Here is an 18596-nt window from a genome sequence, read left to right as displayed (position 1 = left end):
CTATCTCCTCATTTTCTTAGACTCTTGCTGAACAGAAAGCATGCCAGGAAGCACTAAGTGATGAAGGTCAGATCTGTTATTTACAAAGCTGCCTGCATTTTCCAGCCTTATTTCAGGTCAGGACTGGCAAGATAACAGGATACCCAGGAGAGTTCTTCTTTGATTCTGTAAATGAATGTTCTAAAAGAAACATATTGGTGGAAGACACAGACCTGAGACCCAGGGAGGAGCATAATGCAGGGCTGGCCTGAGGGAGGGAAAAAATCAATAGCTTTAACAGGGAATGAGACCGCTTCTTTATAGCTAATGTTGGCCGAGGGGAAACCCTCGGGGGCACTGATATTGGCACTGTCTCCATCAATTTCCTCTGGCTCTGCTTGATAGCAGAAAACAGCAGGGGTGGGGAGGCAGTGGGGTTAACTGAGACTAGGCAGGGTCACCAAGGAAGCCCAGCTGGCTTGCAGAATGACTTTCCCCATCTTAGTTCCCACCTCTAGGCCATTGGAAGCCCGTAGGGCATCTACCAGGCAAGAGTCTGACCCTGGGACCATTAATTATATTCCCTGAATTGAAATTAGGACCCTAGTCACGAGCTCTCTCTTCATCAGCCATTGTAATCTCTCCAGACAATGGAAAAAGAATGAAAAGATTTTCAAAACCAAGCTCTCACCACTGAGGCTGAAGCTTCTCAGACCACAAAAAGCGTTCCTAAGCACAGTCCTCCTCCACCCAATTGGCTAATGATATACGGACGCTTTAAACTCAAACTTTTTCCCTTATCACAGTGGTCTGTGTACTTTCCAAGAAAAAGAAAATGGTTTCCCATGACAGTATCCATTAATCAAAATCAATAGCCATAAAAGCAATTTTTTTTTGTTGATTTTGAGTTAAGGGAGGAGAAACCATCTGGAAGGAGAAACTTGACTCCTCAGAAAGGAAACACCCTCAGTCCGGCTCCAAACGAAATTAGCCCTTCACCAGGAAAGCAAGGTCTTTTTTTTTGTTGTTGTTGTTTAACAATGGTATTATTTAATCCTTTAGCCACTGGTACAATATTTTACTGTTTTGTTTGTTTGTTTAATACAGGCAATTGCTTTAGATTCTGGGCTCCCCTTCCTAAATTTAATAATGACGTTTGTTCTAAAGCCACGCAACTGAGAACGGCTGCTCCGACCCATCTCCTTCTGGATCATCCTCTGCAAATAAAAATGTCCTTGACTGTGCGTCTCTAATCACTCTATAATAACTACTTTGCCCCATTTTGAGTGTAATGTGCACTAGACATGTATTGGTTTACTTACAGATTTTAATATTCATTTAGTATATACTAGAGGCAATATCGAATTACAGAAAATTAACTTAGAGTCAGTTTGACTATAGGTTTGCAGTGAAGATAATTTAGGATGGGAGAAGATAATAGTATCTTGATATCAGAGCAGGCATCTGCCTTGTTTTGTCCTTTTCTAGCCTCTAAGAGGAAATCTAAGTCCTAATCATAAATTACCATCCTCTCATTTTCACTATTTACAGAGCGAAAATTATTACTGTTCATGCAACTTCAGCGTAGTCATGTGCCAGCCTTTCTATTGGTCCTTCTGCTTCATTGCAGTCACTTGGAGAAGACTAGAGAGAAACTCAGGAAATCGATCTGGTCTCAGTCCCAAAGTCACAAATATCTGCCTCAGGAAAAGCTGAGAAACCCTAAGTCCCAGCTCTTCTGCCTCAGCAGAAAAAAAAAAAAAAAATGATCAGGCGCAATCTTAAAATACGGAGCTTCAATAAACAAGGTATCTACAAGAATGTTTATATTTGACTTTTTGAATTCAACTTTTAAATTACATGTCCTTCCTATTTTTACAGATTTACAATATAAACTGTGATGTAAATTATTCAGAATTATAAAAAAAGTACTGTCAAAGAAACTGTTGAACTATTCAATATTCAATTAATCTTAACTGCACCAGAGTAATGACTTACACTATCAATTCGGTCTTATTTTAAACAGTGTCAACAATTTAAATGAGCCAGATAATTGATTGAACATGAATTATACAGGTCCAAAAGATAACAGGGGAAATTGTTCCTACAAGAGGATTTTATTCCTTAAGTTCTGTGATGATTATATCAATTCTAAATAGAGTGCCACCAAAACAAAATGGTGCTAGAAGACATTTAGGAAGCTAGTGTGCAGGTGCTAAATCTCTAGGGTTTACCTAACACACATTGAAGTAAAAGTGTGGCTGTTGTTTAATTATTGTAATCTAATATGGGAAGCCAAACTGAGAAATATTTTAATTAACCAGAAAATTAACAAATCTCCATTTGATAGTTGCTGTGTAGGCAGAAGCTCAGTATCTCTGAGCAGTTTTCTATTTAGTGGTAATGCTTTCCCGGCTCTGCAAAGAATCAATCTCAGTAGTATACACTGAATGTGAGTGTAATGTGTGTTTTCTTGCAAGTAAAAAATAAAAACATTACACTAAAACCATAGAAGGGAGAGGACCACACATGCGAATGAAAGAAACTTCAGAAGCCAAAATGCAACTAATTGGGTACTTAGAATTCTTTCTGGCCATATATGCTTTGAAGAAGATGACGGCAGGGTTGGAAACTTTCATGTGCAGGAGGCTACAAGGATAATCATGCCTTCAACCAAAATGCATGCATAAGCAATGCTACAAGTTTCACCTCCAAATCAGTGGAAGAGCCGGTTTTCTTTTCCGGAGGTTACCCATACAGGAAGCAATTGTGTTTCTGAAGATGAAAGCCTGTCAGAGGTCCTGGGAACTCCACAAAAGAGCTACCATTACTGACAGGGTGTGATGGACGATTAAAAAAAAAAAAGTGAAGGATAGAGATATAATCTTCAAATTAGTCAACTGATCTTTTATAATGAAAGATTTTATACGTGTATTTATAAACATAAAACCTTGAGTATTCTAATATCTAAGAACAAAGGAATATTCTAGGTGGTAGAAGCTATTGACTTAATCAGAGAGCAATATCAATCACTCTTTGATATCAATCATTATGTAATTATCTTTAAAGTAGCATTTTAAAATCAAAGGAGGCACATTTTAGATATGAATCTCGAATTGTCTAGAGTACTCTGTGAAGAAGATAACATTCCATGCAGTCATTTATATTACTTGTATAAATATTTGTAATGGCATTTCCTATTTTCTATAAATAGGAATAGCAATTTTCTTTGTTATAATTTTACATAATTCTATTTCTAAAATTCAGTCTCAACAATTCAAAACACAATTACAGTAGCTAAAATACATTTTCTCTTTTCCTTCTCCTCACGCAACATGTGTCTTTAAATATCCCAAATTCTCTGTTAGCCATTGCCAATGAGGCATCCCTTTCTCTCTACTTCCTGTTTCAAAATGTATCCCTCCTCATCCTCAGGGGAACACAATCCCATTTTGTTTTAGGAGGTACCAGAGATTGAACCCAGGACTTTGTGCATGGGTAGCCGGCGCGCAACAACTTGAGCTACATCCACTCCCCACAATCCCACCGTTGACTAATTTCTTAATGACTAGACTCTGATAGGAAACAGAGAAAACAACTTGACCAAATCAAAGCTTTTTATATCATTTTCCCAGTGAGGGAAAGCCCTTGATGGCCAGAAGCTAGGCGCTATCAGCTGGCCTTGTTGCTGAAGTGCGCTAACCTCACACTCACGGCTATGTCTTGGGTTCTCCTGTTGAACATCAACAATTTCATGAAGCATCAACATCAGACAAGGCTACTCTGTGACCTTGATGGATCAAGGCAAAAATAAGCCACTCTGTAATCATATCGGAATACAGAAAAAACATGAACCTAGTCCAAGCGACAAAATACCATACATTCCTCTCACCTGGCTAAAATGAGTGGCTGTTGCTTCTTTACTAATTATGATTTCAGCTTTCCTATGTCCTGATGTGCTTCCTTTTTTTCCTCCTTAAATTTTATTGATAACCATTCATAAAGTTATCCATTTCCTGAAAGCACCCAATCCAGAGTAAACCACCTCTTCCTTAAACCCTTCTCCAATATCACCTCACACAAGCCCCAATTTATAAGGCTTTCTCCAAAAACAAGGTGAATCTCTTATCCATACCATCTCTATAGGATATAGAGTGAGATATAAATGAGTCTATGTTAGTCATAGCCTTTTTCAAAGATTTGATTTAGTGAATTCCTAGACACACAGCTTAAGAACTAATGATGTTTTCCACGGGAAAAGCGGATAGATATGACATCACCCAAGAGGCCAGGCACTGAGATAAGCATTTGCCATGCTATGTCTCAGTCATTTTTCATGTATGTTTTTTCTTTTCTCTCTCCTCTCCTCTCCTCTCCTCTCTCTCCCTCTCCCCCTCTCTCCCTCTCTCCCTCTCCCCCTCTCTCCCTCTCCCCCTCCCTCTCTCTCCCTCTCTCTCTCTCTCTCTCTCTTTCTTTCAACAAAATGTATTGAGCATCCACTAAATTCCACACACTGGGCCATGTATTGGGAGCACACATTAATCAAAGAATCACAGATATAAATATGAAGTTACATCTGTGATAGGCACTAAGAAGGAGGGTGCCGTGAGACCATCTGATAATAAATGACACTGTCAAATGAGTTAAGAAGAACTTTCTGGAAATGTGCTTATCACACTAAGATCTAAAGGAAGAGAATTTAAAATGTTAACAGCAAACATTTGCTGTAGGTCTTATTATATACAAGTCTTAGGAGAGACAATTGAGTCTAAGATATATCTAGCAACAAGGAAGTGGCTGAGCCAGGATTTGAATCCATGTTGATGTAATTATTACAATCCAGTGCATAATTGCGTGGCTCTGTACATCCTTCTATTAGCTTAGTCTTTCTCTGCTGGAATTATCTGTACAAATATGTCTTCCCAATTAGAAAGAGATTTTCTAGAGGGCAGTAACTATAGCTTATATAATGCACAGTTCCAGATACATAAATATCACTTTTTTAAGGTTGGCTAGATAATAAATAAGCAACACATTCAGTGGACTTTTGTTCATTTTGTAGGACTTGTTTTTTTGGAGAGGGAGAGGATTTTGGCAAATTTGTGTATCAAAAAAAATGATGAAGTTTGAGCTAATGTTTTTATCTTTTTTTCATTCATTTAAAAAGGTATTTTAACAAAATCATTCTGTTGAACCCAGAACTATGCTTAAAGTTGTATAACTCTTTTAAACTGGACTTTGTCAGACTATAGCTATTTGAAGACTCTGATTTGGTTTACCAGAAAAATCAAAACCAAAATTGTGCTTTATTTTAAAAGCAGTTGCCCTTCTGTGTGCCAAGTGCCAAATTGAATGGGTGGATAAAAGTAATAAAAAGTGAAGTATATTGGTATTAAGACCAGTGAATGAGATAAGTAAAATGGGGAAAAAAAAGAAAGCTGAATTCCTGGGCAAGGAGAGGGGCAAGAGAGGAAGGACATTGAATGGGATCAGGGTTTTAGAGGACTTTCTTTTCTATGCCTTCTTTTTCTGAAAGAAGAATACATTCACATATTCTCTATGTAGTTGATTTCTTTCTAGAGCAGATGCCTACATAGCAAGCTTTGTGGCTAGGATTTCTACATCTCAAAAGATCACCTTACATCACAGTTATTAGACAACTAGCAGTCTTATTAAGAGCCTGAAACTTATTTTCTCTGCAATTTCCTGTCAATTTTAAATTGTAAACTGAGAACCACCAATTTTTAAAACTGTGTTAACCCACAGTCTCTTAGGATGAATATTTAGCAAGGTCTTCTAAAACCTAATAACACCTAGAAAACTAACCTAAGGGTAGTTTTTAAAGCAGATGCTAAATTTTGGTGGAGCTTCTCTATAACATAAGGATTTAAAATAACTATGTGACGTTAACAGAAAGGAATTCTGAGTCAGTCCTAACCAGTTTGAAACAGAGAGAACTTGAGCCTTATGTGAATATTAGACTTAGACTAATTTCATTACCTAGTTTTATACAGAGTTCTGGATATCGATAAAGGAAAAACAGGACTTTTTTCAATGGTATTTTATATGAACATGTGAACAAATAAGAATACAGTGTTGAACCATGCCCTTCATGGGGGACAAGTCAGATAACAGTTTTCCATCAAATCATGCAGCTCATGGAAATAGAAGGGTCAAGTTAGTAATAAAAAAAAAAAGCACATAAATCTATTTAGGGAAAAGCCCTTACTATAATTATTCAATCAACCAATAAACCAACATTTAGTACATGTATGAAAGATGCTGTGGAGGAACTCAAAGATGAATATGATGCAGCCCTGACTCATTGGGTACTGCCAATCAGCACTATATGCCTTAATTTTAGTAGTAATTTTAATAATGATTTAATCCTCTTGCAAGTTGCTACACAGATGGCTTATATTCTTGGAGAGGCAGATTTTTTTGCCTTTCTATGATTCTGTTCCTTTGGTCATCAGGAGATAGAGCTAGAAATCTTTAGAATTCCCTTCCATCTCTAAAATAACATAATACTATTACATAGCATGACATAAAATAATATCCTATAGTTAATAAATTTGCTGATAATAATTTATATAGAGCATAAGTGGATCCATTTTTAATTCTATTCAAAAGTACTTCATTGCTAAAATACACCTTGTATAATGGAGACCACATGGTTCCAGTGTATAATTACTCTTTCTGATTGTTTGTTTATCAAATATGTTTTGGATAGTGTTTACACATGAGATACTGTGTTAGGTGCTGGGATATAATACTTTGGTTTATGAATCTTACAATCGAGTGATCTTTATTACAACAATATTTGACAAATTTTGGAAGATCTCATGGAGGAATTCAGATTTAGAGAACTAGGTTCTTATAAATCTAGTTCCATTCTTCTTCTTTTAAATATTTTAATTCCTTTAATTTTGTGGGGAAAAAAACCATCATCTTTACTTAGCTTCAACAGTATAGTAAGGTGCTATGAGAATATGATCAGGGACAGTAAAACTAGAATAGAGCATACACTGTAATAGAGGAAGACACTTGGGGTTGGAAGAACAAGGGACATGAAGCAATGAGAAAAAAGCAGGGAGGTTGAAAAATTATAGATAAGCTAGCCAGAAAAATAGTCACTACAGAGTAATTATCTGTTACTGAAGGATGTGGTCCCAGTGGTTTCAATAGACTTGTTTGAGGCATGTTTGTCTACAGGGTTGGTGGGGGCTGTAGATGAGGATGGGAAGTCAAAGAAAGATAAGTCTCTTTGGGGAACAAATGTAGAAGAAACTGTACGATGCAGTCTTCCAGCTTCTGAGCGCTCCCAATTGTCTCCTGGCTTAATTTCTTGACTGTAGAGATTACATGCATTTCTGAAGAAACAAGCAAGCAAATAAACAAACCAAAAAAAGTCCTGAGGGTCTCTTCCCATGGGAACAATGTGAGCATTTTCCTAAGGAAGGATAAAACACCACCCAAGAGGCCATGTACTGAGCCATATTATGCTTCTTAATCTTTTCATGAATTCATTCATTCAATGAAAATTTATGGAGCATCCACTAGGTTTGAGGCACGGGGGTGGGGGTGGGGTCACACATTAAACAAAGAATCTTAGATAAAATATAAGAGTAGAGTTGCTAAGAGGGGCCAAAAGGTGCTGAGACCATCTGATGGTAAATAAAACTATCAAATGGAATAAAATGAACTTTTCCGAGACGGTGCTGATCATGCTAATATCTAAAAGAAGAAAAATTAAGATTTCATAGCAAACCTATGTTGGAGGTATTATTACATCCAACTTTTAAAAGAGAGAATTGCTTCTCAAATATATTTGGCAATGAGGAAGTGGTTGAGCTGGGATCCCATGTCTGTGTGATGTTTATGGTCCAAGTTTGCCTCTGTCACATTCAAATGTATTTGATGAGCCCACAGTGCTGCAAATAAAGGAACTAGGGGCTAGAAAGGATCTTGCTTTGTGAAGGTTTCATCACCCTCACCCCGGCCAGATAGGAGACTATTCTCTGACTCCAGCACTTTCCTCAATGCTCTTCCTGATATTTAGTCTTTCTCACTGCCAAGTTCTTCTTTAGAGCAAGTTGTATTCTAATGATATTTTCTGTTAGCCTCTATTATTTATTTCCTAAGAAAGAACAAATTTTAAAATGTCGATGATACTCTTTCAAGGTTTAGTAATGACAACAGAGTAATGAAGCTGACTTCCAGAGACATATTTGAAAAAGGAGTCGTATTATTTCATTTTCTCCTTCTGAAATCGCCTGAATTACCTGAGGGCAGTAATGCTGTTAATTCTCATATTGAGAATATTCACTTAAAAAAAAAAAATCTGCTCTATATTGAGGTCTGCCCTGGACACTTTCAATGCCTACTTAGTTTTGGAAGCCTGATTCCAGTGCCACATTTTGTGCTGAGACCTTTTGAAAATTTAGAAAAATCTTAGGTTAAGATTTTTTGTTATTGTTACGTTAGTTCCCAAATTGAATATATATATATCCTTAAACATAACTGCTTACTTTTTCTCTGTATTCACCTGGAGTCATATTAGAAATGCCCTAGATTCTTTTCTTATTTTCTCAAATGTAGTTAATTATGTTCCATATTCTATTTTTACAGTTTTCCATCCCCACACCCTGCAGCCCTATGTTTAACTCAGCTTATCTTTTTACTGCATTTTAATCGCTTGGCTTCCAAGAGCATAACCTTGGTTTGCTGCCTTCCTTTCTGCCAGAGAGAACTAATATTCATAGGGCAATAAAAGGGAAATATTCACTTTGCAGTTCATTCAACGAATATACACTTATTGTAGGCCTACTATGTGCTAGAAACCATGTCAGATACGTGTTTATAATGGTGATTAAGGCATATATGTCCCTTTTTCTACTGTGCCATATCCTATTATTTATAAGGTGCACAGTCCTGTAGATCCAGCTAACAGGAACATCTAACCCAAATTTGTAGTCAGTGGGAAAATATCTGGATTAGTGATACCTAAGTTGAGATCTGAAGATCCAAAGGGGTTTGCCAGGTTACCGTGGCCAACTGTGGAAAGACAGAAAGTTTCAGGCAAAAGGAGCTGCATAGATCAATTTCAGTAGTGCAAGAGCACACTGCCAAGGATCTGCTTTGTCTCTTCCTCAATTTCCATGCAAGCTCTGAAATGCAGAAGAACATATGTTAATGCTTTACTATTTTATTTAGGAGAAAACAAGCAGGAAGTTATGCCTTATATACATAGTAGTATCTAACAATTTCCTTATATTAAAGATGAATTGTCTACAAGCTTTTGAGATCAGGTTACGGCCCACTTGAGGCTCCATTTGGAAGGTCCAGTGGGCCAAGGATCATGTAAGGCACAGCCTAAGGAGAAATGTAAGGAAACTCACTAAAATGAGAGCAGAGACCACAAAGAAGGGAGGGAGCCTGTGGGTAGGAGGAGGGAGAGTGTGGTAAGAGATGAGGCTTCACTGATGAACAAGTTGCAGGTGGGGCTGGCCCTGCCATTATAAGCCATGTGAAGGTGTTTGAGATTTATTGAACAGTAAACAGTAATGGGAAGCCACAATTTTAAGCCAATACTGGTTGAATCACCAGGGAAGGTAGCAGGAGTTGTGTTCCATCCATTCCTTCTTCTGCTGTCACTTACTGCGCTCTCTACTACAGTAGAAATCATTGCAATAAAAATCAAAGTACTTTTTCCTATTCCAGTTTTCTGAGGAACAACAGTGTTGGTAATTCTAGAGTGGTTCAGTCAGAACAAAACTTTATCGAAATTATCATGAAAAAGATTTTCTCAGCATATAATTGTGGGCAGCACTTAAAGGAGTAACACATAGAAAAAAAAATACAGAGATCTGGGCTCTTCTCTCAAAAAGCTTATCATTTACTATTCTGCCCTTCCCCTCTGCCCCCAAATTCTACCTACACCTTACTCCAACCTATTTTTTCTCTTTAGGGAACTGGGAATCCAACCTGATTTTTCTCTTGAATGATGTCAGGAGATGCCAAAAAAGGTGTGGCAACATTCTAACCAGAGAGCTATTTTCTTCCCACTTCAGCAGGATATCACAGAGTGACAAAAGTAACCATGAAATGAAAGGGCCACCTAAGGGTTTTGTTTTCTCTTTCCTGACAGCTTCATTTCAGGGCTTTGTTTTGCCAACCACATATAGCTGGAAGATTTAGTGCAACGAATCTAGAGCGCTCTTTAAGAATAAAGGCAATCATTTCATTCTTCCAGGCACCCATTTCTTTGTAAGTCAGCCTTAAAGAGTTGCCCACCGTCCTGCATCAGAGCTGCAGAGAGGATAGCTAGCACCTGTCCAGAGTGGGTTTTTCAGATCCTGGGGTGAGTGCTATGGAAGTCTCATACAAAAGAATGGCTTGAGGATGAGAAGAAAAGTCTCTTTCACATTGGCCCAGGTTATGGAAATAATAAGGATTTGGAATTGAATTTCTGAAGAGGTCAATCTTTCCTTAGGACAGCTGAGCTGTTGAGGTTAAGTGATCCTACTGTGTATATCAGTAGCCTCCTTTCCCATTCAGCAACATACACTCATACGGTAGTGCTATGTCTTTATTAAGAAAACGTCAGTCACTCCTTTTATTTTTGACTATGGAAAGTAATACCCTTCTGCTTTAATTCATGGGATTGGGAGAACACCTGAGCCTTTCTCCCTTGTAATCCTAAGAAAAGCATGAGTTTGCATTTGTAGGACAAAGAAACATTTTTTCATGTGTAGAATTAGACTATTAATTATCCTCCATACAGTTCCAGAGGGAAAAATGATATCAACCAAAGGAAATCTGATCTCATCTTATTATTCTGCTAATCCTTTTCAAATTCCATCCTTGAAATTTAGGAGATGAGCAGAGTACATTGACAACAATAAAAGTAACAGTGGGAGGAGAAGACTGTCTGTTCATACTCCCCCAACATGACCTATCACCCTAAATCATAATTTTATCTGCATTCATCTTTCTCACTCATTAGACTGGCATCGACAAGGACAAGGACAGGGTCCAATTCATTTCTCTATGCCCAGCACAGAACACATAGTCTGACACACCAAAAGAACTCCAAAAGTATTTCTTACTATGTACATGACAGGGTCCCCCAAAACAAAAGTCATCACCCAAACAACTGTTTTTACTGTGTTATGCTTCATCCTGAGAAACATTCCACTACATTTGCCAGCAGGGCCACATCCTGATTTAGTGGAAAACATGCGTTCTATTCCCATTAAAGAGTAATCTAACAGTGATTAGCCTTCCTCATTTAAGAGCCTGCTCATTGGCCAGTGTCTGAGAGACCCAGCTCAGGGATCTGAAGGCCTTGTATTGGTCTCCGTTACCAGCTTTAGGCAAGTCCCTTAATGTAACTGGACTTCTATTTTCTTTTCTTTTCTTTTTTTTTTTTATAATGAAGGAGTTAGACACAGGGGTTCCTAACCTGGGGACTATCTATTACAGTTCTACTTATGAATACCAAGGCAAATCTCTCAACTCCAAGATTGTGTGAAAAATGTTGTAAGTCTCTGGTATATTTTTGCATTTTTAAAGTGTTTTTGAGGTGCCAGGGACTTAACCCAAGACCTTGTACATGGGAAACAGGTGCTTACCCACTTGAACTACATCTGCTCCATGTCCCATAAGTTTTGATATATTGTGTTCTCATTTTCATTCATCTCAAGATATATACTGATTTCTCTTGCAATTTCTCATTTGACCCACTGGTTGTTTAAAGGTGTATTGTTTAATCTCCATGTATTTATGAATTTTCCCTTTCTCTGTCCATTATTGGTTTCTTGCTTCATTCCATTATGATCAGAGAAAGTGCTTTGTATAATTTCAATCTTCATAAATTTATTGAGATCTGTCTTGTGTCCCAGCATATGGTCTATCCTGGAGAAGGATCCATGGACCCTTGAGAAAATTGTATATCCTTCTTTTGGGGGGTTACAGTGCTCTATAAATGTCTTTTAGGTCAAGTTCATTTATCATATTACTCAAGCTCTTTTCTAAAATTTATCCTCTGTCCATATGTTCCATCCAATGCAGAGAATTATGTTCTGAAGTCTCCCACTATAATTGTAGACACCTCTTTTCCCTCCATTTTTGCCAGGATGTACCCCATGTATCTTGGGGCACCCTTGCTAGGTGCATAAATTTTTATTATACTTATTTCTTCATGATGAAATGTCCCTTTTATTAATATATAATGACTTTCCTCATGAACAGTTTTGCATTTAAAGTCTCTTTTGTCCAATGGCAGTATAGCTACTCCAACTCTTTTTTGGTTACTATTTGAATGGAATATCTTTTTTTATCCTTTAACTTTTCAGCTGATATGTCCTTATGTCTGAGGTGAGTCTCTTATAGACAGCATATAGATGGCTCATATTTTCTTTATCCATTCTTTCAGTCTATGTCTTTTCATTGGGGAGTTCAAGCCATTAACATTTAATGTTATTACTGTAAAGCTATTATTCATTTCATCCATTTTGTCCTTTGACTTTCCATTGCCATATCTTACTATTGTATGTCTTTTTGCTCTTTAATTTATCCTTCCTAAAAATCTTAATTTCTACACTCTTTTCCAAGTCTCTTGCCCTTGTTTTCTTTTTCCTTTCAGACTGCACCACTCCCTTTAGTATCTCTTGTAATTCTGGTCTTTTGGGAGCATACTCTCTCTGTTTTTGTTTGTCTGTGAAGACCTTAAACTCACTCTCATTTTTTACCTTTTTTGAAGGTCAGTTTTGCCAAATAAAGATTTCTTGGTTGGCAATTTTTCTCTGTCAGAACCTTGAATATATCATATGACTTTCTTCTCTCCTCTAGGTTTCTGATGAGAGGATGGCACTTAATCTTATTGTAGTTCCCTTGTATGTGATGCTTTGCTTTTTTTTGCTGCTTTCAGTATCATCTCTTTATCTCTGATAGTTGTCATTCTGAGTAGGTGTCTCAGAGTAGGTCTACTTGGATTTATTCTGTTTGGGGTGCCTTATCCTTCTAGGATATTGATATTTATGTCTTTCGTAGGGCTGGAAAGCTTTCAGTTATCATTTCCTCAAATATTCTTTCTGCCTCTTTTCCATTCTTCTCTCCTTCTGGGACACTGATAACATGTATGTTTGTGCTTTTCACATTATCATTCAATTCCCTGAAACACTGTTTCATTTTTTTTCCATTCTTTTCTCCTTCTGTTCTCCTGTTTTTTCCAGTTCAGATATTCTGTCCTCCAAATCACTAATTCTGTCTTTGAGCAATACAAATTTGCTGTTATTTGCCTCTAATGTTTGTTTGTTTTAAAATTTCTTAAGGAGGTACCAGGGTTGAACCCAGGACCTCATACATGGGAAGCAGGTGCTCAATCACTGAGCTACATCCACTTCCCTATAATGTATTTTTAATATCATCCTTGTGTCTTCATTCCCATAAGCTCTTTTGCTTTTTTTTCAGGCTTTCAAATTGTTCTTTATGCTCATCCAGTGTTTTCTTAATATCCTTTATCTCTTTAATCATTTTTTCCTTCAATTCTTTGAATAGATTTAGTAGATTTTTTTGATTATCATTGATTAGTTGTCTTAAATGCTCTATCTCTTCAAGATATTTGATTTGTTCCTTCAACTAGGCCATTTTTTCCTGTTTCCTAGTATGGCCTGTAATTTTTTCTGATGTCTAGGCATTTGAATATATTGGTGAATTTACTCTGATGGTCAGTCCCTCTATCTTGCCTAGTATTTTTTTTTTTTTCATAGTTCTTTGATTTTTATCTTGAATTAATGTTTTGAGGGTAGGGGTTTGAAGAAGGGTTCTCAGCTGCCACGGGGGGTTAGTAACTCATGTTTGTTGTTTTGGTTTCTTATCTTTCTGTTCCTTGCCCTCCTGGGAGTTGTTCAGCACTGTCCTGGTCTGCTGACCCCCAAGGTGGGTCCCTTGAGCAGCTTTTGGCACTTTCTCCATTGTGTTTGTGATAGAGTTGAGCCCTGCCTGCATATTCCAATGCCATCTTCCCGGAACTCTATGACTAGATAACTTTTGATATCCGTTTCCCCTGTAAAATTTCTAGATTTCTAAAAAACCTCTAAAAATGCTTCAGCCCACAATATTTTCTTTCTTTTCCTTCTTATTTCCATTTTGCCCTGACCTTTCACTGCTTCATAATACTTTAAACTTCTCTGTATGCCTAGATTAGGCATCATCTACATTATTTGAATCAGGAGCTAAGTATTTTACTTCTCCAAATTCTATACAGAAATTATTATAGTCATGCCCATAGTAAACAATGAGTACAAATTTTTGCAGGCTTATTTTTTTCTAGAACAAAGGCTATTTTCCCTCAAATACTCTATGTCTTTCAGGAACAGGGCAGTAAATATCATCTACCCAAAGGAATAATAACTAGACACTGAAAGGATTGTTCGCTAATACTGTCCCCATAAGGGCCAAACAGAATGAGATGATAGTCCAGAAACTTTGGAGGCACTGAGTGAAGAAAGAGTGAAGATTTCTGACACTCTTTGGGAATGCCTTTAGGCCATTCTTAAAAGGAATGGCTTGGGTCTGCTGTGGCAACCCCAGGAACAAAGTTCATCCATAATCTAAAGGAGCCAAAGTAAGGGGTAAAGGAAGAAGAGAGTCATGTATGGTATACTTGTATTATTTTCTATTACTCTTCTAAAAAATTACTACAAATGTAATGGCTTTAAATGACACAAATAATTTTCTTACAGTCCAGGAGGTCAGAAGTCTAAAATGGCTCTGTAGGGTTATGTTCCTTCTGGAGTTTCCAGAGGAGAACCCATTTCTGTGCCCTTTCTACTTCTTATTACCATCCTTGATCATCTTCAAAATCAGCAGCATAGCATCTTCAAAACTCTTCCTCTCTGTCCTTTTGCTTCTGTCACCACATGGCCTTCTCTCTGGCTCTGATTCCTTCAACGTTCCTCTTCTAAGGACCCTTGTGATTGCATTCAGCTCACTTGGATAATCCAGAATAATTTTTCCATGTCGAGAGTTTAACTTTAATCACATCTGCAGGGTCTCTTTTGCCATAGAAGGTGACATGCACAGCTTCTGGGGATTAGACTTGGACATCCTTGGATGGCCATTATTCTGTGTACAACGTCTTTTATTTGTATACATCTATTTATTTATCACACCATAGTTGTTTTATTTATTTTTGCCTATTTATTTATTTATTTTTGTAAAAGTCATCTTCACAGATATCACATGGGGTAAAGGAAAAAGCAAAAAGGGAACTTATGTAGCTAAGTATATGTGCAAATGGTAAGAAGTGAGGTAAGCCCCATGTACCTGGAATTGAGGGGAACCTGAAGTTTTTTAAAAGTTCCAGACTGCCTCTGGAAGACATAAAGAATGGAGTCTCCTTTCATTAGCAATTTATCACACCTGCCACTTCTACATTTTTATGTGGAAAATTTGGAAAATTGGAAGGGTTTGAAAGGTTATGCATTATAGCCAAACAAAATGAGAATGTTCTTTAAAATTCTCATATGCTACTATTTTCCTGGGGAACAGAGATGTGTACAGTGGGGAAGGCAGCAAAGAGTGGGGAGGGGATAAAGGTGGAAAGAGTACACACCAGAAAGCCACATATACACAAATCTTTGTGTGATTTCCCTTCCATTTAGAGTAATTCCAGGTCCAGTAACCTTCTTAGGAGCTACTAAAACAATACTATTTACTCTGTTTAACCCATAGTGTTAGAAAAGGTTCAGGTAAGTCCTTAGCAATCCTAAGGACATCCTTCCATTGGTAGTGGGAGTCATTATTAACTCATTTAAATAGTGTGCCAGGCACCGTAGTAGGTTCTGGGTGTACACTGATGAATAAAACCTTGTTCCCGCCTCATGAAGTTAAAAGCCAGAATATTTCAAGATGCCCTTGATGGTCTGGTCTCTAGGAAGAAGGGGACCTTAAGGTCCATGGCCACCAACTGGGGAGAAACTGATCCTAAAGTGACTAAGAAAGTTCAGATGTTTTGAGGATTTTTTGATGATGTTAAAAGACCATACAATCTTATTAGCTGTTTGCTTTGGCCTTTTTCCACAGAATATGTTTGAAGAAAGTTGAAGTGATTAGAGATTATTGCTTGGCCCAGTCGGGTAATAAGTATTAATAGTTGACAGGGCAGGCACTGAGCTTGGGAACTAGACAAGCAATGGATGGAGACTTTCTTTTCCAGAAGTATACAATGGCACTTATGTAAGAGACAACCTTGCCACATAATCCCCATGACAGGTTGTCTGTAGCTCCTTGTCCTTGATGACAATTAGTCAAATGGAAACCCCTGCATTCTTTGAATTTAGTCAAAGTTTCTCCATCTATCTCTGTTCCTGGACTGTGTCAGCCCCCTGTGAAGGAAGGCAACTCTTAGCTACCCTTCAACACCTTTAAACAGCAATTTATTGGGGTGCACCCTTGGGGACCTAAAAGTGAACAAAGCATCTTGCCTCTCTAACTGACTTCCTCAAAATAAAGAACTTACTATCAGGAGAATGTGATTAATGTAGCTGATTGCCTTTCATCATCACTTATATTATCATTTATACCTGTTCTATCCAGGAAAGAATTAGACACAACTTAGCAGTTGCCCATTAGAATGCCAAATCTTTTTCTGTTCTACACTTTAATTTGAATGATGGGATCTCCAGCACCCATTTTAAATTGACGTTTTCGAGAATTATGGCTGTGGAACTTCTTGGTTCAATCAGTTCTAAAAGCCTTGGACTATGAAAGGCCACATGAGTCAACCACCCACAGATCTTTTCAGGATCCCCTGACAATGTTTTCGCTATCCAAGAAGCAGAGCAAACACAGGTAGGAAGATAGAGTAGAAAGACGGGCCAGAAGGGTGATGGAAGACAGGAAGTAAATTCACAGGAAGGGCTAATCAGGGAATAGTGCAAACCTGGGGAAGTTGCTGTGGATTAGTCACACTCTGGGTCACAGAGCAGTTGCGTCACCACAGTATTCAACTTTCGGGTACCTGGACTCCACACATGAAGTATTTTCTTTTGTGATATGGAGTACTGGCGAAGAACCTGGGATTTCAGAGCCAGACTGCCCTGAGTTTTAATTTCGGCTCTGCCACACACTGGCTGTGCGACCTCATAGAATACCGCGTTTCCCTGTCTCTAAAACAGAGAACTTGTTGGTACTTAATGTATAGAGTTGTGGTGGGGGTTAAGTGAGCTATAAAAACCACTTAGCATAGTCCTGGCACATAATTTGTGCAATTTAAGTCTTAGCTGTTACTCTGACAGTGGCCTTGAGCATACACTGGTGTAGTTTACATTTCTGTTTGTGGACTGCCTTTTTTCCCCACCGTCAATACCTTAATCCATCTCAGTAAGTCACAAATGGTTTCTTTAAAATAAAAACAAAGCCCAAAATAAAATCAAAAGGAGTGACTTGACTTTGTCAGTCCTACTACTTTTTGCTTTAGGGTTCACTAGAATTTGTTTCCTTGTTCCCAGGAGGGCAGAAACAAAGAGTCCTAGAATTCGCTAGCAACAAATACTTTCTAAAAAATCTTTGAAGCTTCCATGAAATACATACTTCAACATTAGTTAAATGATGGATTCTCCATCTTCACCCAAAGTGCTGTTATAAATTACCTGCTTTTGGTAATCTCCTGAGAGTTATTTCGTTTTATAATTGAATTGTAATACTTTATTTCATTTTACACTCTTCCAATATGCTCAGCAATCAAATTTCACAGGGGAAAGAAAGTACAAATTCAGAGCAGTGCCAGCACATTTTATAACAAACCAATGAGTGTTTGGGGGCCATTCGTGTCATCTGGGAAGGAAGAATATTCTTCCCATACTAGACTTTCAATAGCCACAGACTTTATGATTATTAACAATACTACAATGACATCTGGCATCCAGTCCTTCACATTGTTCTCCCTTAATCACTGTAAACAGACCCCAGCCATCAGGATGCATTTAAAAATTGCTTTTGGAAAGCTTATTAGAGCATTATGCATGCATGTAACCCCCTGTGGTGATCACATTAGTGAACCTTGCTACATAATGGTATGCTTACTACCAGCCGGTAACTAGGACTCGGTCAATGTCCAAGGGTCACCGCCAGACAAGCAGCATTGTCGTTTGTGACTGTTTCTACTAGATTATAAATTTTGTGGGGCAGAGGCTTTAAAAATTATTATTCATGGCTATATGCCACGCACATAGTAGGCAATCATTAAATATTTGGCGAGCGGAATAAAAAAGAAAACTCTAAGGTTTAATACAGAAAGCTGATGTCCAAAAGGAAGAAAAAAATACAAAAAGAAAAAAAAAAGGAGGACTGCTTTAAGAGTTTCAGGCATTCTAGAGAATGAAGTGATTTTTAAAAAAAATTCCTTCTAGTGAAAAATAATTTCATGGGTTATTTCCGAATTTGTTCTTACAGCACATTACCTATAAGACTAGATCTTCTAAGCAACTATCCCTGGAAAAGATAAAGGTGAGAGAAGTAAAGTCTTACTCAGAGCTTGAAAAGCATCTTTTAGTATTTAAAAAGGCATTAATCATGATCATTAATCAATAGAAAGGAATGTTCAGAGA

This window comes from Dasypus novemcinctus, chromosome 7 (genome assembly GCF_030445035.2).
Source record: "Dasypus novemcinctus isolate mDasNov1 chromosome 7, mDasNov1.1.hap2, whole genome shotgun sequence".
Taxonomy (NCBI): Eukaryota; Metazoa; Chordata; class Mammalia; order Cingulata; family Dasypodidae; genus Dasypus; species Dasypus novemcinctus.
This window is presented reverse-complemented; position numbering follows the sequence as displayed.